The sequence below is a fragment of the Anopheles bellator genome, chromosome 2 (genome assembly GCF_943735745.2).
Source record: "Anopheles bellator chromosome 2, idAnoBellAS_SP24_06.2, whole genome shotgun sequence".
NCBI classification, from domain to species: domain Eukaryota; kingdom Metazoa; phylum Arthropoda; class Insecta; order Diptera; family Culicidae; genus Anopheles; species Anopheles bellator.
Window position 1 is genome coordinate 21,350,287 of NC_071286.1, and position 27,954 is coordinate 21,378,240.

At 48.2% G+C, this 27,954-nt stretch overlaps 1 protein-coding gene across 1 annotated transcript in view; it reads left to right on the top strand.

Annotated features, from left to right (window-relative positions):
* Nucleotides 1–27,954, top strand: part of LOC131207172 (MAM domain-containing glycosylphosphatidylinositol anchor protein 1-like) — a 189,446-nt gene that overhangs the window by 97,708 nt on the left and 63,784 nt on the right. The window lies entirely within an intron of this gene.

Sequence of the window (27,954 nt, forward strand, 5' to 3'; positions counted from 1 at the left end):
CGTCTTTTGTGCGGAATTGTTGGCAATCTTTGCAATATTTATATTTTCGGGGTTCATTTTCAATTCCAGTTTTCGTTTCGCCCGTTAAGTTTACGCATTAATTAGGCAGAAAAGGCCAAGTTAATATTTGCTAGACAATGCAAGGCATATGGAACGAATTGAAGCCTTCGTTAAGGCAGTGCATAAATTTACATAGAGAGAAACAAGTGATTTGATGGAACCAACACCTGGTCTACAACTCTCGCCATGGTCTAGGTTGAAGCGATCGTTATTATCAACCAGATCCGGACTCTTTTTAGCACCGTGCTTAATCAAATTCCTTAACGGTTTGCCAATCCTAGTGGATTAGAGAATGTAAACCGCCACCGAAGCGATTATCCTAAAGCAAATTACATGACGCTTCAGTAGTTGGAGTTTACATTTATTATTAAAAGGATATGAATCGCTTCGCAGCTTTTGTGTACAGTTTTGGGTAAGCTTCAGAAAATTTCCTATGACCACACCCTGGCATCGCTTGTTTACTGCAAACGTACATCTCTCGGCGAAAGGGGAAGTCTCTGCCCGGTTCGCTCCGTGATCCCGTTTACTAATAAGTGTTGCATGCAGTAAATGATTGCACTTCCATGCCGGGGCTTTCCGTTGGTTTCACCACGTCCAGCGGAAGCCAAGTGGCTTGAATCCTTGCAATTCATTTCGTTCCGTGCCATTACGCTTGTTGCTGCCGCTTGCTGCTGGTGGTCGTTAGTTAGTGGTGATGTTATTATCCTTTCGAAACGTTTGGGGCGAAAGGATATACACTTTCCTGCTTCAAACCTGTTTTCGCTTCCGATTTTGTTTTCCCACGTGCTGCGGATTGCGCGTGTCCTTCGCTTCATTATCGGGGAACGCTTCATTAGGACGTTCCCCACAGTAAATAAACTGCTCAATCGAGATGCACGTCAGTTGATCCAATCATCGATAAATCACGTTATTTTTCATTCGTCGCAGTGGCACTGACCAGACCTCCGGAGCGACCCGGTGGCTAACACGAAAGAGGCTAGCTTGAAAGTCACGAAGCTCTTCGGTTACGGAGGGCGGAAATTAATAAAAGCCGTGTGCTTCGTGCTGTTCGCCTTGCTAGGGCGCTTTGAGACCCCCGAGAGTCCTCTTTCCACACACATGTGCAGTTGGTCCATCGGGCAAGGTCAGTCGTGTTGTGGTTGTTTACTTCGGAGCAGGAACGGTCGCCCGGTGGCCAGCAGCTGATAAATGGGCGATCGTTTCGAGCTGAACGGCAACGTTCGATCAAGCTCGAGGCTCCGTTCGGACGTTTCAACGGGCAAATTGCGATTATTAGTCGAAAGTCTGCTTACTGCGCCTTAAGACAACCACCACCTCCACTGCCGAACGCACGGCTAATTCTGATCCGATGGTCCGGTCCGATGGTCGATGCTAGCCCGAACCGAGTTACGAGGCACCTTATTTACTTCCGTCCTTCCGTCATGGAGGATGCTGAGGGTTTGGTTCCGGTCCATTGCGACAATCTGCACACCACCGCAGCAGCAGCAGCAGAAGATAAACGGTCGTGTGTTGGTGTGGAAGTTTATCCGCAATTTATTCTACAATTTATCATGGGCCACGAATTGTGCTGAAATAGTAGTTGCGCGCTCGGAGGACAGCGTTGGCTGAGACGATGATGAAAGTGCGGTTCCCAATCGGATGAAGGCACCGATATGATACACATTCTGTGCCATGTGGAACCCAAACCTTCCAACATCTTCTAAGTTTTGTTATGCCAATATGAAGTGCTACAAAACCCGTAACAGTATATTATACCATAAATTCGGTGCAATCAATATTATGAAAATCTAAAAGCTTAGACCATGTGAAGAGCCGAGCCCACGCGATCCAGAGTTCAATCCCGTAGCAGCAAAACATTCAGAGATAAGGCAGCCACGGTCGCTAACCCTAGCGAACGCTAGAACCTGCCGAATCAGCCGCGTCAGCGCAGAGAACCGCTAGAGCGACAAGAACGCAGAGGCTTCATGGAACTCCAATCGCCCTGAACTAACCCCGGCCGGCGAGACATATTGCCCAAGAGGTTAACCACACAGGTCAGCACTTTAGGCACCCCGGAGACCGAAATTGCGACAACCCCGGCAGGCCACGTGACAGCCACGACGACTCGGGTCAACGCTTCCCGCTAAGCACCAAATTCATTGCGAATGGCGATCACCGAATGGCGCGACGCCGGCAGTTGCGAAAACTGCAACCCGCGGGACTAAAACTGTAGCAGAGCAAGTCGTTGATCCCTGGTCGGCAAAATGACGCCACAACCGACTTAAGCCGCTAGGCCCACGATGACGTCAACCTGACGACACCGCTACCTTTCCGATGACTCGAAGCCAGGGGTCCACAGCTGTTAGGCCGAGCGAGCTCGCTGGGACGCGAGACGGACATATACGACAGTATGCATCGTCAGCATCTTCGTCACCACCAAGCAAGTACGCCGACCCAGGCGCGCCGATCGCGACGCGTCGGCCCCAAGAACCCGAGGAACGAGACGCATGGATCATATTGCAGTATCAGCGGTAAACAGCGACTCACCGATCGGCCGACCAAGAACACGATGGACGGCGAGGAGAGGGGCTACGGACCTAAGGAATTAGGTCACCGCGACGGTATGGAGGATTGCGCAACCGCGACGACGGCGTTCGGCGCAACGAACTCTGGCCAGGAAAAACAACGGCGGACGAAATAAGTAGGTCACCGAGACGGTGGCACCCGAGTGAGAACGCACACTGACCACCGGTAACCCGCAAATCTACTGGGGAAAAAAACCATAATGACGGCATTTTTAACGAACCAGAGGAAACGGTCTAGGGCGATTCGTAATCAAGACGGGAGAGCAGGATAGAGGTAATAACGTACGCGTGTACTGAAGGCGACAGAAATTATCATAAGTTTTATATATAAATAAAGAAAGCGGCACGCCGCTAGCGACTTGATTGTTAAACTGAACCTTCGACGTGTAAGATCTTTGTTCGAGTTCAGGTTCGTCAGTCCGCTTTGATCGTAGGTGATTGAAGTAAGTATTTTCCACTTCGGGAAATATTGCAAGGATACAGAGTCCTTCGGGGAACGTGTCCTTTGCACATGAATGCAATTAATTGTGTGTTTTATTTACTTTTTCATTATGAAAGTCTATACGATTTTTATTTTAAAAGTTCTCAGATCATTCGACAACACTTCATCGATTTTTGAACCCGGTATCAGTTTGAAAATAAAACATTAAATTGATGGTTGTACGGCTCTATACATTCGAAAAAATAAAAATAAAAAATCAATTCTCTCAAACTTCAATTAGGCTAAGTTAACTATGCGTTGAAAGGCTACACTTTAAACACTTCCCAATGGTTTATAGCCCTGTAGAGATAGTTTCATATTTTATGATGTTTGCGATTCCTGCAAATTACCGATCGATGACTTGAACGAAGATCATCAGTGCAAGCTTATACCACTAATCGTGCCGTCTGCCGAGTACACCACTTCTCGAGCCTAACGATATGCAGGTACCAACGGTTCCCCTTCGAATTTGTGGCAAAAGTGCAACTTGCAGTGTTCGTGTGTATGTGTGTGCGACAGAGAGATAAAGAGAGGGTGATAAAATCAATAGAGGGCCCATAAATGGCGAGGCATGCAAATGCAAACCACTTGCCGCCGTTGACTGGCTTTAACCCGCAAACTCCGCCTGATTGAAAACATCTTTCCCAACAATTTCTTGAATAAATCATGCCGCAACGCTGGAATGTACCTTTTTCAAATTAAATTATTCAAAGCACAGCCATCCACATTCCGTGGGTGGCACAGCGCTGTGGGTGGCTCCACCGAAGGAGGAGCACCCGTGTCAGCTCGGATATCCTTTCCAGGAGCAATCAGACTTCTCGAAATTTGCAACCAACAGTCAAAAGCTGCGCTGGCAAAGGAGTGAAGCGAGTGAACGGAAAGACGCGGACAAGAGCCGGAGCAAGAGAGAGAGAGAGAACCAAAATTGTCGATTCTCCATCGCGCCCCGCTTGAGATCATGGCACCAAAGTAGAAGAAAAAAACGACGGTTCCGTGAAGAGGTCAATTTGCAATGTAAATCATGTCTTTCTATAAAATAATGATAAAACCCTCGACTAGAAGCAGTCGCTCGAATGTCCTGTGCCCTCCCGATCCTGATAACGGCGATTGCCGGCGGCCACGGTGGCGACGTCGTCGATTACGAGAATCTCGAACCACGAACCACGGACCACGAACGGGTTCCCCGCACGGACGCCGGTCCTTCCGTCGCCGTCCGATGATGCCGCTAAGCTTATGCGCCGTGCCCTCTACGCCCCCACCGCTCGTATCTGTGGTCTAGGTCCGCATGTTTCCGGTGGTCATCGAACAAAGGACGATGAAATTCGAATGGTCGAATCGTGTGATCCGTCGCAGGTCCTGGGTCCAAGGACCCTAACCGGGAGCACGGGGTATAGAGTGAAAAAAAAGCGGAACCCGAAAGAGAAATCAAATGAAAAGATTGAGATGCAGAAGGCAACAAAAAACCAACAGAAGAGACAAGAGCGAGCATGACCAAGGGGCGAGGGGCTACATTTATTTCACATGTTACCGTTATCGGCCGCCGAGTGATGGGTGGGATGAAACAAGGCGAAAGTTCGGAATTACTGAGTCCCCACTCGCCGGCGAGCTCATCCAATTGCTGTTCGATGCAAATGAGCTTTTTCGAGTTCCACCACCCGACCGGACGGTTTCGGTGGACAGACTGGCTCGCATCGGGTCGCCGGCTAACGGCATCGATGCATCCGTTCACCCGTCCACCCCAATCAGTACCACGATCCGCATTCCGATGCGCATTCGTATGGAACTAATGAAATAAAATTTTCCGATCTCTCACCGCGTGCTACGTGAGTGGCGCACGAGCGCCAGAGGAAAAAGCGGCAGATCGAAGGCACCCCACAGGACAGATGGTCCTGGCCGAAGGCGGGACGGAAATCCGGCACAGCGGCCCCGGTGACCGTCCCAGACCGTCCAAGATTTCATTAGCTTATGGCCGGGATCGCGTCGAGGGGCCGGGCATTAGCCGGTCGGTACCGTGAAACCGATAACCGCACGATTCGTAATTTATTGGCCAGGGTGGTAAATTTTATTACACCACCACTATGTGGGGAACTGTCTCCGCGCGGTGCAGTCGTTGGCGGTGGTTTCCAAGAACGCTCCAAGGACCCTCAGGTTTTCACCGCACCGCTTCGTTCATAAGTGGAGCCGATAAATTATATCATTGTAAGTTGATTGTTCGTTTGGAGAAGCGTTTTATTACGGTTTACGCCACCGCAGCCGCCTTCTTCTGCCGCAAAACGCCCACAAAAATGCGGCACACATACACAGAGAATGCATTCAACGTTTACTGGAACCGAACGCCGACCGACCGCCGGTGACCTTTTTATGGCGAATGGCGGCGAATGATTGAAAGATGTTTTCGGGAGCCATTTTGTGAAATTAGCTTTCTCACCATCGGACTGACGATCGTTTACATTTCGTGCACGAATCTGCTCGTCTATCGGTTTGCTTGGGGTAGGGGCCGAGAGCACCGCCTTGACGTCCGCCATTTTGTACCGTTTCCACGGAAACCGATGGCAAATTACGGATGCAGCGAGCAGCGAAGCGTTTTCGGCGCAGGCAGCAATTCTCATTACTGCTAGCGCTGTTGTTGCTGCTGCCGCTTATCGGAGACCCGTTTATTGTGAGCGAATAAAAAGAAAACCAGGGTGGCGAAGGACCCGACCGAGGGGCCGCTAGTGAAGGTGCGAGAAAAGAAGCATAAATTTAAATTATTAGCCCGCAAACGAACTGGAAAATAAACAAGCTGGTCTGGAAAACTTTAAGCGCCGGGAAAAGGGGTTCCGCAGGAGGGCAAGCAGAGCGCACAGCCTCGTTGTGGTGCAATTGCGTGTCCTGCATGGCGTTGGCTGCTGCCCATGCTGCTGGTTTGGTCTGGTGGCTGCTGCTGGTTACGTAATTTCAAGAGCACCCACCAGCGGCCCACTCAACCGGCTAACTAACTAACCAAGCGCCAAACGCCGAGGCACCCAACCATGGCAGCCGTATCCTTGGCCGTAGTACGGCTGCAGCAGCGGAACGGAAACTTTTCACTACCACTCACCGAGAAACATGAGACACGAAATTGTTTCGACACTTACACTAGTTCATCTATCAGTGTGCCAGCGGGAGGCTGGGCTCGCAGTGTGATGTGACGCAACGGTGGCTGGCGGATTAATTAGCCCCTTAAGACGCGGCACGTGTGTAGTGAGCAAGATAGAACGAGAAATCGACATGTTACTGGCACCCACTTCAAGATGCATTTCTTCAACAACGAAGAGCTTAGTGCGCGTTCTCTTAGGTACTGATGGCCGACAATCCTGGGATGTCCTTCAATCGAAGAGGCTAATTATGATGGCAGCGGTGAGCATCGTTTTCAAGGTGGTAACAATAACTATAGTTACAAATGATTCCACCATAAAGCACCACTCCTATTTTGTTACTTCCGCTTCCGCTTGGTTCCGTAGTTCCTATCGGCTGCAATGAAATAAGTCGCGGCCCAAAATCAACGGAACCTTTGCATTTAATCTGCATTTGGTTGACGCACGAATCCCGTCCCGGTGTAAAAGGGTCCAATGTAAATAAAATAATGACGAGACGTGGATACCGTGAAGCGTGCCGAACTCGCTCAAATTCGTGGTCTTCGACCGAAATGGCTTTTAACTGTCGCTTTGAATTTCCACCTGGAGCAGATGTTGCTCCAGGAGGACTTCGGATCCTATAAATTAAACCCTATAAACATCTTCCGGTTGATCCTTTTCTTTCACTCTGGGCGGTTTTATGACAGAGTTTATACGCATAAAACAGCGATTTTGTCGGAAGACAGGCGACTTACGCGCAGACCTCTGTTCTGACATAAGATTTAAAGTGGACATAGTTTGTTTTAAAGTATACAAAGTACTTACTCTATAGAAGAGATGCAAGTCGATTAGCCGAAGCAATTGGAACCCGTCTTAGAAAGAGTGTTCGAGTTACGGTCAAGGTCTCAATATTTTTGGCCCAGACTAGTACTGCAACTAACTTCATTGGTTTGAGGGCGTATTGGAGCGCGGTGTTCTCTATAGATGAGAGATGAAAATCAGAGATGAAATATCTGGGAGTAGTGTTGGATGATGGAATGAAGTTTGGACCACACTTGGATTACATTACCTCAAAGGTGGCAAAGAAGTGTGGAGTGATCTGTAGGTTGAACAGCAATCTGAATTTCTTTGCGAAAATTCAATTGTACAAGTCAATAGTGTCACCCCACTTTGATTTTTGTGCCTCCATTTTATTCCTTGGAAACCAAAAACAGATTCAAAGGTTGCAGAGGCTGCAGAACAGAATTATGAGGCTAATTTTGGGTTGTAGTAGGTATACTTCATCTACTATTATGCTAGATATTTTACAATGGATGTCAGTTAGGCAGAGAATCGCGTACCAAACGGCAATTTTTTTGTATAAAATTTTGAAAGGGATTGTGCCATCGTACTTGGGAGAACAGATAGTTGTTGGGTCAAACGTTCACTGCTACCGTACTCGCAGAGCGGGGGATCCGAGATTACCAAACTATTTGTCAGTAAACGCCTGTAATTCCTTGTTCTTCAAGGGGGTACAGTGGTACAATAGGATGCCGAGACGCATCACCCAAGCCGCAGATCTGGGGGAATTCAAGCGCTTGTGCTCCGCATACATAAGAGAGGTCGTATAACTTGTGTCTAACTTCAACAAACCAGTAGTTACGTTATATGTTACATGTTGTATTTTGTTGTATTTGTAGTATCTGTCAAATCTTGGATCTTGTGGAGCAATCTGTCGAAACTGTGCTTGTCATCATACGCTTTGATTATGGTGATGATAAGAATAAAAAATATTGAGAAATTGAATATGAAAATTTTTAATAATAAATAGAATGAAAGAGTCTAGATAGGTTTGAGACACGCGCGCGCAAATGAGGAAGTGGTGGGCATTCTGTACGAATAGAATCATTGGTGTCAATTAGCTAAAAGCAGATGATCAGGCTGTGATGATCAGGGGTGGCACCACATTATCAATCAATGGTAACTGGAGGTGTGCACTACAAACAGAGCAAGAGAAACCTGCGGCGCTCCGGAGAGTGGACCCTCCCTTCAGTGGAGGATGTCATGCATTATCATGGTCCAACACTTTAAGGGATGGCGACCGTTGTACGAAAGGAGTAAAGCTAGATGCCATGGTTCTGGAGAGATTGCTCCCACGCCCCCTCTCGCTTATTGTTATATGTAACTATCGATAGATAAATCCGTCCTTCTCAAACCTATGCAGGGGTAAGAGGTGGGACTTATCATCATCATATACGTTTTTACTGATTTCTTGCTTATTATTTCTATTTGTATTATATTAAACTATTTTCTAATTTATTTTCGATCGTACCCAAAATTTTAGTGTCTTTTGAGATTATGAGAAATTCATCGCTTGGTGTTTTTATAATTTGACTGCTTCTGTCAAACGTTCACCGTATCGGGCAACAACACTCACGGGGCTGAGATATTCTTAGACGCAAAAAAAGCGAATGGATTCCGTGAACCCGTATTGACCCAACGGATTATGGGCCATTCTAATCAAAGCAACGCACGACCAAGTCATAAAAATTTCGCGCTTCGGCACAGTTTGTGACATGCACGGCGCGATGGGAGGCCCCAAAAACCCAAAGCGGACAAACGCGCAAACGTGGCAAAGTTCACGAGACTTCACGGTGCTCCATCCATCATCAGCGTCACCACCGTCACCATCATCGGCATCATCGGCATCAGTGGCATCATCGGCAGTAATACGTTTTCGGGCTCGCCATTGTGTCACACCAGCCCACCTGCCCAATGGGCTGGAAAGATGTTTGACGAAACGGCGGACGGACAGGGTTCGCCTCCCTTCGGTACGGTTCCACGGAGGGCCCGAGCCGCACATTTCGGTTGCGTGTAGCCGCACCACTATTTTGAATATGACTAACGGGCACGTGAGCCCCGGGCAGCCTCGTTGCAGCCTTCGTGGGAAGAGCTGAAATTTAAATAAACATGAACATTCACCGAGACCGACGGGTCACAACTTGCGCCGTGCGCTTTTATTCGCAAACCCCTCTCGCCCAGCAACATCGGTCGGTACATGGCCCCACCGTACCCCGCCGACACCGCCCGGGTAATTGACCCCACCCGGAGCCCAGCCCTAGACGTCGATGGGAAGGGCTTACACGGCTCCGACTTGGCGTGAAATGACGCAATGAGTCGGGGCAACTTTCACGAGGCCGACTAGGCCGAGGTGTGTGTTTGTGTGTGTGCGGCCTTTACGTCCTTTTCCCCACGGTTCCCACTTCTCTGGGCGCCCGGGTTCAAGAGGCATTGACACGGCGCGTAACTAGCAGGATTTTTAATGTGATGCCCTCTCGAGCGAAAGGTCCGGTACTTCGGTTTTTTTTTGTTGTTGCGAGGCCCCTTTCCGGCGTGCAGAAAATGAAGTGAATGAATAAAACATGCTCCAGAGTTTTTCTCATGAAACAAGGGTCCGCCCGCGGTTGTTGCACCTTTGTGCGTGCGGCACTTCACGGTTTGTAGGACTCTCCCTGGCGCAAGTGGATCAGGCATTGCGCGCGTCGTGCATAACGTGCAGCTCGCTTGGACTCGCCAAACGTGAGAACAGCGTCAGTACTGCACTGAAAACTGCTGCCTTGTTGGTTAGTCAAACCTGAACTAAACAGTCATTAACTTGATCTTCTTTTCAACTCTTCTACTCAACAATTCAACCTTTGTGGCTAGTCCGACTCTGACTTTCATTCCATTACTAAGACTCTGAGCGATCAGAGTGACGAAGCTTGATGTTTGAAATTATCAAATAAAATGCTTCAACTGATCAATATTCTATAGTTCCTATTTGAAATTGCTGCGTAGCCATCAAACACTAGTAAAATCTGTCCACCAACGTGGCGTAAACTGACGGCACTCTTTTGCCACTGCACGCATCACACTGCATTCCATTATGGGCCATTAGATAATGAACCGGTTCCGTATCGAATCCTTCCCGAAGGCCAAATCAATTTCAATCTCCTGAGTGGGTTTCCACAGTGTCAGCGAGTTAATTGACGAGTGCAAACACTGCAGCAGAGCTACAGCAGCCGTCCGGAACCCGGTGCAGCAGCTTCCCATGACGGTGTTGGAAACGTTAATGGGTCGTATCTAACAGGACTGCTCATGCCGTTTGACTTACGTGGACCACCGTGGAACTCGTGTAATACGCCTTGTGCTCCTCGGGGTGAATTCCCGACGACCGAGAAAGCAACGAGCACGAGAATCCGGATGTGCGCAGAGGAAGGCACGAAATCAGGTACGATGAATGGGTTAAACGAGCGAAGAAATGTCTATTTGTCTTGTACGTCCATTTGTACACGGCATCCCCCCCTTACGAGAGCTCCGCACACCACCACACGCGTCCCGTGGCAAAAGCACCGTCCATTGTCAGTGTTGTTGTCGTCATCGTCTCGACGTACGGCGCAAGGAGGCGGTCAGGTTAGTAGGTTGATGTGACGAATGAGACACCACCACCCCCATGGCCCGCCGTACGGGCACCCGCAAGGACAGCCAAGTGAGGACCTGCGCGCAGGTATCCATTCTTTCAATTCGTGACACGTCTCCGTCCAGGGAACCCCCGGGTATGGCGTGGCTGGCGGAATTTGAGGTGTAGATCTTTTACAAATGAATAATTGCTCCTTGCTCCTCGCGTAGGCAGAAGGCACCGTTCGAAGGCGGCGCCGCCGAAGGACATGCGCTACGTATGGTTCGGTACGCGCCACTGCGTGAGCCCCTCTTCCCTTTGGCAGAGAAGAAAAAAAGGACATCCGGAATTTCGGTTGACGCTCGTGGGCAACACAAAAGAAGCGGAAGTCGTCCTTACGTTTCCGTGCACGTGTGTGTCATCAGTTGGCAGTCGGTGCTAACGGTAAATGATTTTTATTGCCACCGCTACCTTATTACGTTCCGTGACAAAGTAACATTGCACGAATGATGCATAACGTGGTATCTTTATTATTCTGTGCCCCCGGTTTCTGCCCCGAATGCCGCTCTTGCCGCTCCCCATGTCTTATGTCCGATTCTCCATTACTGTCGTGGAAGTGGAAGATTTGTTGAATTCCTGTTGCAATCGGTACGGCGGCCGATGTGAACAGGGGACTGGCTTGCTTGGCTTGTTTGCTGGTCTTGTAGTTGTGTTTTTAGACATAATTCAATTACATCTTGATATCAATTCATAATTTGTATTGTGTCTATGAAAGAATTTCTCTATTTATACCTTATTTTGAATATTTGTTTATTTATTTATTTGCACTCTTACTACGAGGATAGTTCTAGGTTTCTTCTTACATAAAGAATGAAAAGTTAAGTTTCCTATAAAAGTAACAATTAAATATTTGTTTGTAAGCAAACTACAAAAGCTAGTCTAGCCTTGGAATGGAGGATCTATTCAATAAAATTTGAGCCGTAAGGTTCAAATTTTTTGCTTTTCTTCTACTACTACTGATCAATCGGTTTCTAAACGAAAGCTCTCAATCGAACACTGACAGTACTTTAAATGGAGTGCTTTTAGTTTAAAAGTAAAAGTAGATTACAACATCTTAACAATAACTGATTATGGGCGACTATTCATTCCTAAAACTCTCGTCTCAAGGTACCGTGAAAGAAGAAGGACACAGTGTTTACTGTAGTTATGCAGACCTTAAACGACTCGAACCTTGATAGTCTCTGCTCAATTAGCTTACCAGGAACTCGACAACGCGTCAGCTGTATTTTGCCATTTGTGTCACACAGCACTGTAACGCCCGGCCGTTATCCTTGCCATTCCAGCATGGTTATGCTGGGCCATAACGAACATTTATTTCCTTGCGTCGTGCAAGCTACCTTTTTTTCACTTCGCACATGGAAAATGATAAAACATTAGGAAAACGTATGTTTTTGCATATCCCGGTCCGTTCCGGGTTGAAATAGAGCTCCACAAGTGCCGTGGACGTGGAAAAAAATACAACGAGAGCGTAGCATCACCAACAACGGATGCCACTTCAATCCACAACCGAAAGCATAAAAAACAAACGCACCTAAAACGCATAACCACAACTCTTCGCTCTCTCGCGCTGGCGGTGTAACGAGCGAAAACAATCAACTGAAAATTTCGGGCTCATTTTTCATAAGTACATTACCATTTTCCATTTGGGGCGCTTTTTTGCGAATGGCGAGCGCGCCCTTGCACCGTATATCGAAAACATGCCCGCAAACCAACAAGCGGACGGGCCGAGCACACCCAGAAAGGTGAGCTTTATGCCCGCTTCGGCACATGTTTTAGCCGTATGAAATATGAACCTTTACGAGGGCTTCCTACGGATCGGGCCGTGGGTCCGTCGTGCCGTGGTCGTTCAGGTGGGGATCCGGGCAGCCGGGGATGGGGACCTCCACCACCACGTCGATGTAGTTCCGAATGATGATGATGCTGGGTGCATGATAAGCGAACTTTCGGCGAGGCTTTGCGCAAACAGGCAGATACGTTGACTCCGGTGACCGGCTGGCCAGTTGGTCGTATGGTGGGTTGCTTGGTTAGGGCTTCATGAACTGAGAAGCCCAATGGAACATCCTGCGTATCGAATGAATAGAACGGACGAACGGACCGGCCGAACGTGGGCGGCAGTCTCCAGGTCGACCGGCACCCGGAGTAGGCCAGATCCTTTTTATGCTTCCTCGATACTCGCCCACCGCACGGTGTTTGAACTCACTCGAGAAGGCATCGACGAAGGTCGACGTCACCGGTTCGGAAAGGACACTTCCCGGGATCAGGGTGTCCTGATGGAGAGAAAAGGCGAAAGGTTAGTAATAAAATTTGCCCTCCACATCGGCGACCGGCGACGGTGAAAGAATTTGCAATCACACATCGCCGGCCATCGGAGGCGACCGCACGCGCGCTCACAATGGTCTGAGCGAACACAATCGAGAGGAGGGTCATAAAATCATGTTGTGTTGCTTCTTCCCACTTACCTTACAGCGTTGCTGCACAACAACCACCTTTTATCTCACTGCCATGGCACAAGCCAAGTCTGGCTTCTACCGGCCTTCTGCCATGGTTCTCTAACAGGATAGCGGGCTATACGGTACTCTGGCGACGGCAGGGTCCTTGAGTGCGCGCGCGTGTATGTGTGTCGTGAACGAGTGATTTATCAACGATTGTGGCGACCATTTGGGGAGCGTTATTGAAATAGAATGAAAAATGGTGCGTCTTGTTTGCAAATTAAGGAATCCAAATCATGTTTATTGCGCACTGGCCAGTTATGCTGTAATTTGGCCTTGTTTTTATTTAAGAACTGGTATTTAAAGAGAGGCCCAAAACGAGAGTGACATTCTTTCAATCTCTGTCAGATCAAAAACCCGTTCTCTCTGTTTAAAAGGGTTGAGTATTCCTCCGTGAGGTGTGTACAGCGCGTGGTCTTACTCGAAACAGCATTTCTTTATTGTGAGCCAGACATAATTATCACTTGTTGCGTTGTAATATCATTTAACGCTTCTTTCATCTGTTATGGGAAGAGCTTTCCACCCCTTTCAAGAATTAATGTAATATCCGTTGCCTTCCTATGAGAGAGCAATGAGACAAACCAAAACCGGGTGAGGTACATCCCCTCCCAGATTATAATTATGACTTTCAGTCCTAACTAAACAAGGTTTTATAATTATGACAGTGTCCGAATAATACAAAATTACATTCCTCTAAGCGGTCTTTCCAATTGCATAAGATTCGTTAATGTACATTTGGAAGAAGATCGATCATTCCATAATCCGATGTTTGAATATTTATGTTTACATACGTTCAAGTTTTGTCCGTGTCGCTAAAACATAAACAATTAAAACACCATTTAAAGGGCAAAACAAGTGCTAACAAATGCCAATTCTTAACTACGATCGGCTCAGTTGTTCTTGAGTTCATGTAATTTTAATGCATTTTGTAAACAGTTTTACTCATGTTGTTATTTAGTTTTTAAAGCTCTCAGCAATCCACAATAATTCATAATTATTTACTAATCTTATAAGCGCGTTCCAAGAGCCAAGATCCTGTTCCCTCTTGACTGCTTGTGCCAATCCAGCGTGTGATTGGTTTCTTTTGCACTTCGCACCCACTTCCGCTCGAACGAAGGAACAAATGAGAAGAGCAAAAACAGTCTTCCGGTGTTCGCCACGTCAATTGTCAGCTTCCGTTGTCGCGCTTTGATAAACGGTAAAAATGTGACGAAAAGGACAAACGTCCCGAAAACGTTTACAGAACCCCGACCACCCCCCACAATCACCCACATTCATCCGTCATCACAATCGCATTCGGATCGTATTCTTCTCGGTAAACGGTAAATGAGTGTGGTGTGGTAAATGAAATTGGCAACAATAATCATCGTCCTCCGCGCTCCTGACCCTCCTGCTGACGAGGGGATGACGATAAGAGCCGCAGATCCGTTCCAAGCGTGTGCGGAACGCTAGAAAATGGTGCCAACAGCTCGTAAACTCGGGGAGTGTGTGTTTGTGTTGCTCCTGTTTTGGCTCCACCGGTCCGACCAACCTCCCTCACCCAAGAACCGTGTGTCGTGTGCAATTGGATTTTGATTGAGATAAAACCACACATCGCCGCCGAAGGAGCTTGCTGACAACCGTGCCGTGTCGACACCGCCAAAACCCGGAAATAAAACCGCTGGCAATTATGTTGTGTGTGCAGATTTGTAGCTCCCAAAAGTGCCGTCAGATCCGTTACGATAAATTGCGCGCGTAACCGAGGGACAAAAAATGTCGGTCGCACATCGTAAACAATCATCATCTCGTGGCCCGTTTGACGTTTTATATTTTGACACACGCCGGAGCGAACGGTCGAGGCCGCGAGTCCAAGGATCTAGCTATGGCTTTACGAACGACCGTTACGTTCTTTCGGTCCCCGCAACGACGGGACTACGACTACCCGCGTTCGACTGTTGATTGTCGCTCGGATATTTTTGTAGCGTTTTTAACGCCAACAGCAACGAAAGTCACTAAATGCAGTCGCCTGCGGCGTACGAAGCGTGACATCATCGATGGTTTTTGTTGTCGATTTCGGTTCAGATTAAGCGCCGCTGCCAGGATTAATAGCAATCGTAAGCCGGCAAAAAACCGGAAACAATCATAACTCAGGTTTTGGGGTCGGAAAATATGACGGCATTCTTTAACAAAATGAAGAACCCGGTAGCGGGGACTGCATGTGTGGTTCCATTAGCACTCGATTCATTTTGTGCAGTCCGTTGCAACCACCGGGGCCGAGTGTTTTTGGTTTCCGGGAAAAGAAAGCAATTGCTCTATCATGTTGAGTGGAAATCCTTGTGCCGAAAACAGAAGAAAATATGTGCCCCGGCTACCCAGGATTTTGGGCACGTGGGGACAGGAAAAAAGGAAGCCTGTCACTTCTTACTTTGTTTGTTTGTGCTCCGATGGCATGTTTGTTCCCGGCAGTCATTGCACCATGAATCGGTAGCTTGATACTTGAAACGGGAGACCGTACACCGAAACTTGTACGTCACTTGCGCTGCTGGCGCGTGATTTGAGTACTGCTTCACTTCTGGTGCGCCTCTGGTTTTTTTTACAAAATCGGCATTTCTTCCGAGACCCCAGTACTCGGGATCTCTGATCGTACGTTGAACGGATGGTTCGATTCGCAAAGTGGAACTGCCACCGATACAGTGTCGTTTTTACGCGTCATCTCGGGGCTGGCAAGAAAAATATTTTGATCAACAATTTCTGACGTCATGCTGGGCCCGCAAGCATTGCAACCGAAGATTGTCTTCCCGTCTCAAAACCAATCGATATTCAACCATTGATTGTAAAATGGAGCATTCTTCGACTCTTCGGGCCTCTTGACAGTAAAGTGGCGAAGAATAAGACGACACTCTTCAGGTAGTCTTTGCCAGTGACGGCGAGGATCCACCGTCTGCTGTCCCGCGACGTGGCAGCGATCGGGAAATCATAAAACAAAAAAACCATCATCCATCGTGAGGAGTTTCTTCCCCTTTCGACGGCCTGCAACTCTGGCCCCGGATGACTTTTTTCCATTAAGAAAATTAAAACGATTGCTGGAACCACTCGGTGAGAGAGGCAAGTGTTGCGATGCAGTTACCCAAAGTGCGGCAGAGTCGTTCTGACGCTGTGCTCGTTCACGTTCCGTCACGGAGTTGTCACCAACGTGCAACGGGGAATGCTTCTTTTCTGGCACTTCTCTAACTTTTGAGCAAATTGACGGGCGGCACAAGGACTCCATTCGCGAGAACATCGCATTGAACACCGCAGGATATTATTTGCCACGAAGCGTCTTAGGTACAATGGATTAAATTGGGAATGAAAAAAGTTTGGTTTGAATCGGCACGCGGATGATCGATTTTCAATTCATGGCTGCGTTGCTGGAGCTTTAACATCAACGCGTGATGCGTGTGTCGAATTGGAATCTGATGTCCCTTGTTACAGTTCTCCGAATTCCAGTAAAACCTCTCGTTACGGTATTCATCACAATCCCGGTCGTTCGTTTGCGAACAAATCTCAATGCTGCTGGCGGTGGATTTTCCTGGGAACCGTTACCAAGTACCTATCGCATTACGAGATGAGCGTTGTACTGTTAGTTGGCTTTCAGGCATTACCACATCCGCGTACTCAAAACACCCACAAACGTACGATTGCTTCCAAGGAAAACCAATCAACGCGTGTAAAAATAAATTATTGAACAATTAACTCCTTTTATTTACGCTTTTATTTAATTGATTTCGTTGACGGCCCAGTACTGATCACATACATTCCCAAATGCTGTATAATACTCACAAAAATAGTCCGATTTTCAATGCCAATAAATTTAAATTACACTGACATTATGTTTTGTCGGAATTCTTACCAGCATCTCCTTCGATTCAATAACCGATTCGAGTAGTTGAACCGGTTCAGTCACCGACTGCATAGTCCAAAGATGGAGAGCGTGATCTCGATGATCGTGTTGTTCAAATTTAGCAACATAAATCATATTTTAGTTTAAAGATTGAAATGATCTCAATTGATCCGACCCGTCATCACTGCAGATATCATCCAATGATGCTAATTATTGCGCTGTTGATACGTTCCAAAGTAATGATCCTTTTGAAATTTGAACGCTTTTTGCCAAATGTTACAACAGTTTATGGTTGATAGTTTTCATTGTAAAGCTCACTCGCCCCCAGGAGGTTTTATATTTCCTGCATAAAAAACGGTGTGACGCTGACGATGGTATCGAAAATCGGTTCAGCGAAGCGAGAAAAAGGGACACAGTGCCCGAAAGTGTCACCGATTGAGGCAAGATTCCTGAAATTCCCTTCCCAACGCCGTGACGGTGACCGTCCAGAAGTGCTCCACTAGCCCTATTGCGCTTGACTGGCTTCTTATCTTTGCTGCGTGCTGTGCTTCTTGAGCGCTACTCGCTTCGCTCCTAGTCGAAGGATCCCGCCGACCCTGCCGGCTCACGTCTCGGGCACCGCTTCCGGAGGCACACACATGCAAATGTTTCGAACGTTATATCTCTTTTTCAGCCACCGGGCGAAAGTTGGTTGGATCGATCGGGGAATGTGCGTTTTTGCGACGAGCGCTTGGGTTTTAATTAAATTTCGCTCATCGAAAGGACCACCGGGGAACCTTACGCCGGGCCGTCAGTGACTTTTGGAAAGAGGCACTGATTGCGAAGCTTGTTGTTTTTTTGCTTCATTCGAGCAACCTTCGTGCCATGGAAAAGGTAAGCGGCGAGGACGAAAACTAGTAACTTTACGGTGAGACCGTAGCTCCGAAAAGTAGCTGAAGCTATTGATTTAGGCTGGTCCGCTTCTCGGAAGCTTTGAAACCAACGCTGGCTGGTTTGAATCAACGTTGTTCAATGAATGTCGTTGGGCAGACATTCAAAATATTTGTTGATCGGCCCCCACCAACAAGCGGAGAACTCAAACAAACCTACGCCAAGTCCAATAAGTATACGAAAACGGAAAGTAGACAAGTTAAACAGCAAAAGCAAATAATTTATCAATAAAAGAAGAAAAATGAGGCACGAGAGAAAGAAGTTCCCAAATTGAAAACTACAACACAACTGCAACGAACAAAGTGCAACAACTGTGTGTAAAAGTGTAACAATCTTGGACCCCGAGGACATTCACCGCAAGCGAACAAAGCCAACAAACCGAAAGTCATTTTGATGATGCAATTATAATCACGTACTATGTTTCACTTTCGGAAAATTAGTTTTCGATAACAAACCATTTCCCAGCGGCCCACCCGTGTCTGGCGTGTAACGTAATGTGGCGTCCGTTAGCATAGCTGTGCTAGTTTAGTTTCCCGAGCAATTTCAAACGGTGACCACGGTGAGCCAGAAGCGTTTCGGAGAATTTTGCCACTCGCATCATTATTGCATCACGTGCGGCGGACGGGAACTTGATAGTTGTTCCTTAACCAGGGCGCACCGGCCGTGTACCGTCCGTTGTGTACCAAACTAATCCGCACGGAGACAGAAAAAAGGCTGCCCCACCTCAGGCGGGAAGCCATCATGAGCAGACAGCACCGGGCCGGGGCCAGGGCGGCTGCCCGAAGGGATGTCAAGTGGAACTTTTTCAATCAACAAGCCACATTTGCAATCGTCCGTTCATCCGAAAATAAGCTCCTACTAGTCCGGCCCGCAAGCCTCGTTCCAAGTGCCGAAAATAATGTGACCACACCCTCCCGCAAGTCAAACCGCAAACCTGCAGTCCTTTCGCACCAACGACGGCCAGAACGTGTCGCTTGGTCGCCGAGCTCACCTCCGGGCCGATCCCGACCCGACCCGGCGGGCTTAACGTTAATCCACGGCCACAGTTAAACCATTGCCAGCGCGCGCGAATGAGAACCTCGAATCCTGAGCGGTCCTGGAGCAGTCGCACACGTGTATGGCTGCACCATCTCGCTGTTGCGGTCAGTGTCGGTCAGCCTGCATTACCCTCATCACCTGCGCAGCGCTGTCAACACCCTGACGGTTCGAGAAACTTATCATATCCGAAACCACAGCCCATCTGAGACGCCTATTTATGCGGGAAAAGGCTAATCTGTGCATTTGTGTGCATCACTTGGGAGCGGTGCGTTGCGGCTCGAGATCGAGATGTCTCGGCTGGGACCACCATTCGGCCAGGTTACAGCGCGCCAAGGTCTTAATTAATTTTTAATCAAAGACATCACCGGTCACATACCAACAGCGGGCATTTCGGGCGAGCGGCGCGTTCCCAGTGTCCCACCGTTACTTTAAACACGCACACAGAGAGCACGGTTGGAACTAATTTTATTTTAATTTACTTTTCTCACCAGCAGCACCACCACCACCACCGTCAGCAGCTGGCTGGCTGGTGCTCGGTGCTAATGAAATAATTATTTGCTTTCGGTGTTCACGAACTTTCGCCGGCCAGCGGAAGAGGTCCTGCCAGCCCAACCGGGTCCGTCAAGCATTGCGTTCCCCGGCCGGGCGATTATGGAAGAGTATTTTATTTGGCTCGCCCAAGGGTCTCCTTTCGCGGGGGGTTCCGCATCCTTCTCAAGCCGCGGGCAAACGCTAACCATTTTCGGGAAAATGTTATTTCTGCGGAATTTTCCTGTTTTTAATGTGCCAACCAACACCAGGTGTACCGGCAGAAGTCTGCACAGCCAGCCGGGTTTTTCGTGCCTCTCTGCTTGGGACGGTAAATTATGCCGGAAGCTTTCGTAGCCGCCGTGTTTCGGATGACGTTTCGTAAGATATCCGTTTTAATTGCATCCGCTCCCTGGGTCACCACACGCTTGCCGGCTCAAGTTTCCATCGGGCTGGTTAATTAAAGCTCAATCATTCATTCGAAAGCAACAACAGATAACTACTCGCATCCTTCTTGACCTTTCGGAAGGCTTCGCGTGTGTGTAAATTGATCCTGGACAAGGATCCGGCGAATGTTTAAATCCACCGGATCCTCAAGAAACACCCGGTTCTCCCAGGAAGTGGATCATTACGAGCGATCGGATATCTTCTCTGGACCGGCCGGGCTTTCCGGCTGCCCACGGTGGCCAACTGGCGGTCCAATTAAAATCCGAATAAGAGAGTGGCCGTATCCATGGCCGCACAAACCCACACACCACGTGGACATCGGGGCGCGCTGGAAAGTCCCATCTCAGCCACAAAAAGAAAAGCTTCCGGCTTCTGTGGCATGCCAGTTTTGGGCGGACAAAGTTTTCAGCGTCGGTGGAAAACTTTTTCCTCCACACACACCGAGACGGGATGTCCCGGGCAGCTGGATGGTCCGTTCAGGTTGAAGTTTTGCTGTCCTTCAGCCATCCGACTGCGAAGCTGCATGTATCCACTTGCTTGTGAGGGCCCCAAAACTGAGCCGGTCCGAAAGCAGTTTCAGCGAAGTTATCGATACCGGTGGCCATTGGTCGTGGAATTTGTGTTGCTTTTTCCAACCCGGCATCGTCGTTACTTCAACCTCCAGAAGTCACTGTCGAATGCGTAAGAAATTCTCGCCCACACGTCTCGTGAGCATCCGCAGGGAGTGAAAAGTTTTGCCCAACATTTTTCGACAAACCACTCGGACAGGGCTCCGAAATAGAACACTTTCAACAAGACGGGACGGAAAGGACGAACAGCAACGGTCGTCAAGTTTAATATGAATCAACAAGAAAGAAAAAAAAGCGGAACCTCGGGCACATCCTTCCCGGAAGCTTCTCGAACTGGCAACCAGAACCCAGAACATACCGGATCCATGTGACACCCCGAGAATGGAGGCAACCAACTGTGCTGTAAACTGCAAAAACTGACCCACAGCTTTAAGCCGTCACCCGAAGCGTCAGGTTGTTTGGGGCGAATGCTCACGAACGTGCGGCTCCAGCGGGTCCACCAGGACAGCGATCGATCAAATCAGGGCAAAGAAATGAAATAAAATAAAGACAGGAAGCGTACCACGGGATCCATTCGTGAAGAAAGTTTGCCCCATTCACAACCGCACGCTCTTCGGGGCAAACACGATCGTGCAGCGTCTGCACGCCGGGAGTTCCGTGCTGCGGGCCGAACCGAAAGCAGGCGGTCAGTAAATAAAAGTTTGCCAAACTTTTCTGCAAGGATCAACACTTGCTTTCCGGCGTCCGGGATAAGGCAGGAAACTTTGTCAAACTGCAACTGTCGACGGTACAATCATTTGATGCTCGGTCGTACTGTTAGGGCAGAGCACTTGGCGGCGGCAATCCTTGGGGCTCCACTCGCGCTCGGTTGTGTTGCTGTGAAAGTTGACAATGGTCCCCGGGCGTGAAACTATTCCCATTCCCGCGCAGCGAACGGACGATCGAAAGTTATCACTTTGTACTGCTGCACAAATGAGCAGGATTTAAGAGCATTTTTTCCCACCCTTTCTATTCGCTCTGCACTCTCTCCGAACAGCGAATAAATCATGTTTTTTCCGTGTCGAAACAATAGTCGGACGACCATGGTTTGTGGAAAAACTTTGGCCCCACCGGGCCGGAAACTCTTCCCCGATGCAATCGGGCAGTTTTGATGAAAGGATGTAATCAAGACCGCGTACGTTTTGGAAGCAGCAACTATTCGTCCAACTCTATTCATTTAGCCCGATTATGGTTGTTTTTGAACAGTGTCATATTATTACAAGTAAAACAATGTTTCCAATGAAAAATAGCATTTTCGGCTATTATTCGGTTACACAATGTTTAATCGAACAACGTAATCGGATTAATTATACGATTATTTTCGTAGTCGATAAACAACCTGTGACAGATGCGGTATGAGTTTACGCTGATTACATGTTGATCAGGTTGTCGTGACGATATCTTTTCTCGAGTTGTTGTTCACCGTTGCTTTGGAGCTCCACATGACCAGTGAAGAGTGCCTTTATTGCCAATTAATGTTGCGCTTCAGCATGATCCATTGAAATACTCATTCCGGGAGGACCAAAAGTAACACTGTAAAGCTTATTACCAAGGCCACTGCCTAGTGGCACACCGGCACATTTGCTCGGGTGGCAATATCTTGCTTTGTAGCGAACGTAACCAGGATCGCTGGCTCTCTCCAGTCTCCGCTCCGTACTGGCTCCGTCAATTAGAGTGATCAATATTTGCTACCCCGGAAAAGATACCATCCGGTCGGTGTCTGCCGCACGACAACTTCTTCTCCCACTGGCGGCCGTTGGTTTGATGAAAAGCTCCCCATGATGAGTGCTGTGACATCGGCCGGTAGCCATCATTTCGGTAACAACGCTATTACACCGTGTCACCCGACATATCGCATGTGGACGGGTAGCGGGTAGACCACGCACGGGGAGTGGTCGGAAAAGCGAACCAATTCATGATTGATACGCTTGCAAATGAGAAATTCAATTTCAATTTTTCATCGTCATCCGTTGACTCCGTTTCCGGCTCGCTGCTGCGCCAGTACGGGCCGTCAACGCGCCTCGGTTCGGGTCGTGGTTTGGGATATTTCGTCCTTTTCGTCGACCGCGCCGGAGGTCGTCGTTCGTGTAGCGGAGCATACTCTGCACAAGGTACTCGATCCGGTCCGGTAACGCATCGAAGTATCTATCTATCTGGCACTGCTCTCGTCCAACGACGACGGGCAGCGTGTTGTTGTTGCTGTACAGTCCACAGAATTTGGGGTGCCACTGGCAAGCTGCCTGTTGTGCGCGTCAACTTCATCCTGGACCGGCCCCCGAAGAGGAGTCCAGTGCTTCTGCACGACTTCTGGTCGTCAGGTGGCGTATTGCGTTCGGTTGAATAGCCAAAAAGTGCCGGTAGGTAGGGTACGCGACCACGGGACCAAGGATGAGCAGCTTCTTCTACGGGCCTGTCGTCGCTCCTAAGGTTCATCTCTTCGAGCGTGCTCCGGCTGACTGATGATCGCTGACGCTGACTGCTGGTACCAAAAGCAGCCCTTTGGTTCCGTTCATCAAGTCACTCACTGTCATCCGATAGTTTCCTGCCCCGCAAACGATGCTGCTACTGACGAGACGGCTGCTCGACAGCCACAGGCGGTTCGTTTGGCCACTCCTAGCGAACCGTGAAAATATTTCAGCAAAAACAGGTTCGCGTTGCTCCGTATTGTGTGGATCTTAACTAACGATTTCCGACCATCTATTGTTACAATTCCATTTAGTTTTAAATATTTCATACGATTACGATGCATTTGCATCGATTATTCACGATGCACTAAAAGCGATGCATTCGGCGAATTGAAATGCATAGACACACGGAAACGCGGAAAGTAATATACATATTTTAACTTAGCTAAAGTTAGCAATTACCGAGAGACCGTCCCATTGTTTTTATCCAACACTATCCTACAAGCGAGGTAAAACTATTTGGCTAATGAAGCCATCAGGGCTCGCGACATGCCCCGCTGGGAGGCATGTTTCGCTCCGTTCCAGCGACACGGTCCGGCTGGCGTCAAACATTTTGCATATCGTGATAAATAAACATCGGCCCCTCGGTTGTCGAAAGCTGTTCCGGGTTCGCAGGTTCGATGGCGATTAATTTGCTCATAAATTTTAATTATCTACAACGTGTGATTAAGCCCGCCCGACACGAATTGGCTTCCCCAGGAGCACCAGGCCAGGATTTTCGGCGTAGACTTCGGTCGGCGACGGCGACTCCTTTTCGATGCCCCGTTCGCCTGTGCCTTAGCACCTGTTTTATGGTGTTTCCGTTTTTTTTTGTATTTCTGCAACAAGTCACAGGTGAACATAGTGCACAGGAACACATGCGAAGTGGTCGATTGCTCGGAGAGTGTGAAAGAACGCACGAAAGTGCAGATTGCATGCACCGGAGCACTCGTTCAACGTGTCGGTGTGGAATTAGCATTACTTGATTATGCGCCAGAAGTCATCATTACGCGTCTTCGGGCATGAAAACGGGTAACTGGTAACAAAGTACGATGGTACTTCAAATTAAAGCCCCTATGCTGACCGTTGCCTAACAACCCATTTTGTGATAAAAAAGTTGAACTTTTGCGAAATAAATTAAATCACGTTAAACTGTAAACTGTAAAATATTACACTCTTCTGTCGAATACCCGTTCAATTGGTGGCAAAATTTGTTCCGCACGAAACCCCCTCACAAACGGCCACCCTATTTGGTGCTTAATGCTCGAGCATTAAGCAAACAGACCGAACGAACGAAAAAGCTGACTTCCGGCCACGCGGCCGTGTGTGCGGGAGGTGTGGAAAATTTTCTTTACCATTAAACATTTTGCAACTTTCCCACGCTTCCCACTGGCGCTCCCGCCGGATCTCACCCCCACGCACAGGAAAGACAATCAGAAAATCTCATTAAGCCACTTCTTTTCCACCGCTCCGACCATATTATCGAAACATTACATGGTGATTAAACTTTCCATTCCAACCAAACCCCGGGGGGCAGCCTGGCGAGACCCGGACCCAGTGCCACTTCATCATCATCAGCCTCGGTCCCGCCGTCTGCATCATCGCCGTTACAGCCGAGCGACCGAATGAACGCCGGGAACGCCGGGACCACCGGGAACGGTGATCATTGTTCTCGAGACGCGCGCCAAGGACGAGCCCCACAATGGTGTTCGTAAGCGCGAAAATAAACTTTTCGATTTTTCCACGCACCACTCCAAGGTTCGCGGCGTATTTGGTAGTATTTCTCATACACCCGCCCCGTACCGAACTTGCTAAACAAATAGCATGAGCATAAAAGGAAGTGTAAGAATCGAGTAGGAAATATCATAAAGCCCCCCACCGGAAGTGTCGCACGCAGACACCGCTCCTTCGTTGGTCTCTTTCTTTTGGATTTACGTGGACTTAATTTTTCCTCTGCTTCGTCTTTGAAGTAAATGGACGCAGCGTTATTTGAACTGTGATTATGGGCTTTTGTGTTGAACGCTCTCCCTATCTCTTTCCTTTTCAAGGCGTTGAGTTACGTGAAAAATGCTGCGAAGCGATATTTTCCCAAGGGTCGCATCTGTAAAACGCTCCCGATCGCGTTATTCTTTCGCCGCTTTTCTCAAGCACCCGAAATGGAAACTGGATTAAGAAAGAAAGTTTTCACCAAAAAACGAAAAACAAGGAAGTACCGACCTCGGTACTTCCACGGAGCGTACCGTACGCGTTACTGTCATCAGTGATGTGAAGTATCGATGGAAGTGAGATTGGTCCGGGCAGGATTAGCAGTTAAGGAAGCGCAACCAACAGAGCGCGATTGAAAACATTACGCGGAGACCTAATCTTTAAAAAGCTCAGCTCTTCTGTTGGTAGATTTGTATTATTTTGGACTGTTGATTACGTGTTCTTGTCCATTTCATTCGACTTGTTTTAACTTTATTTGCATGACTCGTTACTTCATTTTTCGATTCAATCATGTGAGCTTAAAGAGGATTTTGTAGATCGCAACGCAAGTCGATGGACGTGGAATGTGGAAACTGTTACCGAATTTATACTCCTTTTCGATGTGTGAACATGGTTCCAAGTGGACATGGTTCGCTCGCGATGGCGATCATTAAATTGCACATTCATTAAACTGAGAGGTTCATCGCTTAAATACGGACTCACTCACAGTCGAGTGCTTCATTCGCGCCTAATTTGACGAATGCGAGAATACCTTTGAGCGAGACGAACGAGTCTCACTCAGGCACGGCAAACTTCACTTGCAGAATATGCAAAAGGACGTCCTTTTTACGAAACGACAGAAGACGACCAAAAAAAGTGACGCGTAAATTAGCATTTGAATTTTTGTTAGGCTGCCACCTCGTCGCGTTAGTTTCACTTCAAATTGCATCCTCCAGCCAGACGAGCCCTCACAATACACCAGCCTGTGCTGCTATTTCCTGGTGGACAATTACAGTTAACATCCTCCAGTCGCAATCTTGACTGCTGTGGGGGGCTAGTTTTTATAGCGTTCGCGGCGAGAAAAAAAATCGTTTGGGACACTCGGGAAATAGTAAAAAATGTGCATTATTAATTACAAAAGTGAAGTAAAAAGCGACCATATTGTAGGGCAAACGAGAGAGAAAAAAATGGCACAAAAAAGAACCAATGTCCCTTTGCCCAGGGAAAATGTATTAAAAATGCCGGAAAATCTTTTCCGCCCGGGAATAATTATCATGTAATTCAGTTGCAACTGGGGCACTGGCTGGACGCCGAAAGCGTCGTGCAGTGGAGCCTCATTAAGGGTATTGGCGAGGGTGCTCAGGTTGCACTTTAAAATCCGTGACACCTTCATCGAAGAAGCGTTTTTTGTCAATGAGGTTAATGCATGGTTGTAGCGATTATTAGAATATGTAGGAACATCAATTGGAATGATCGGTTCCCACGATTATGAAGATTAGAAGTGATCATTGTTTTAATGCCTAATGAAAATATTTCTACTTTAAGAGTAGACAACTCTTATTCTATAAACTAACCTTTAGTAGTTGGCTTAGCGATTACAAATGACATTCTGCCTGAGGCAAGGTTCTATTCCATTCCTGGTACTCCTCTTTTGGCCAGATCAGGAAAATAGGTAGAATTCATAAGAACATCCCAGTCAAGCTCTCGAATCGTATGATAAGCCTTTATCATTGTATTAGGCTTGGCTAATTGGGAATACGTAAAGATTCGCACATTTTAACGTAGAAGCCAGATTACCAAAGCCGAATGAATGAAAGCCCCTTGCCAAGGAAACAAACTTACAAGCATTCACAAACCATATAGTCATTTTATATGCAACCAGCCCATCCGTTTGCTAGTGAAACAAAAAGATTCTCGTATACCATCGGAAAAGAAAACAATCGGAAGTGTGAACAGTGAACAACACTCCCAAACAAGATTCGATTCGCACCGCCATTTTTGCCAAACAAATAAAACTTCAGTTCACGCTCAATCAAAGTGCCACCGGCAGCAAAATTGCCCGCCGCCATTTCCCGGAAAGTCCTCGAATTCGCAATTCTTCGAAGCATGCTCACGGCCCACGGAACACCACCGAAAACTCACTCACTCAGCAGCGATTAGTTGCTAAACTTTCTTTCATCGCTCCCGGCGCTAGAAGTTGCGTTCGAATCCATTTTTATCACTTTGATTAACACGTCATCGGCACGCCGGAGTCGGGGGCTTCGTAGCCGGCCGAAGGCGAATCTTCACCGTCGACTAATCGATGCCGATCGAACCACACGCAACCTGGTGGCGCGTAAGGCGCGCGCAACATTGATCAATGTGTCAGCCGGAGTAACCCCACGGCCAGTGTTTTATTACCGAAGATTTCGTCTGACAAGTGCGTTTGATTCGATTAGTCCGTGGCGATCCGTGGGCGCTAGCACTTGTTTTCACGTTCGCACCAATCCGGTGCCGGTGCCGGTGCTGGTCTGGCTTCTGTATTGTGGCCGATACGCACGCTCGCACGCTAGTGGTTCGCTCACGCCACGTCCAACTTTGCGGCTTCCTTTCGCCGCCGCCGCCACGGCCGTTGGCGGATTCGGTAATTGATTTAATTTTCCACGAACCAACCAGCGGTGGCAATCTCGGGGCCGTCAGGGCCACAGCCTAACTGCCGGGCAGCAATCTTTTCCCGGGGAAATGGGAAATTAACCGTCGTTAAAACAAAACGTGAGGGCCGTACACCATTTTCGGTGATTTAATTAGCTTGCCGAACACAGTTCTGGGGCCGAAAGTGGGCGCCGTGCGTCGCGGTGCTGGCCGGTGTAATCAGTGGGGAATGAAATTATTAATGGTCGAGACCTTCGCCGAGGACGTGGCAACTGTGGCGAGGTGATAAAGTACAGTCAAATGGGAGCAGCACTGACGACGGTGACGTCAATAGTGCC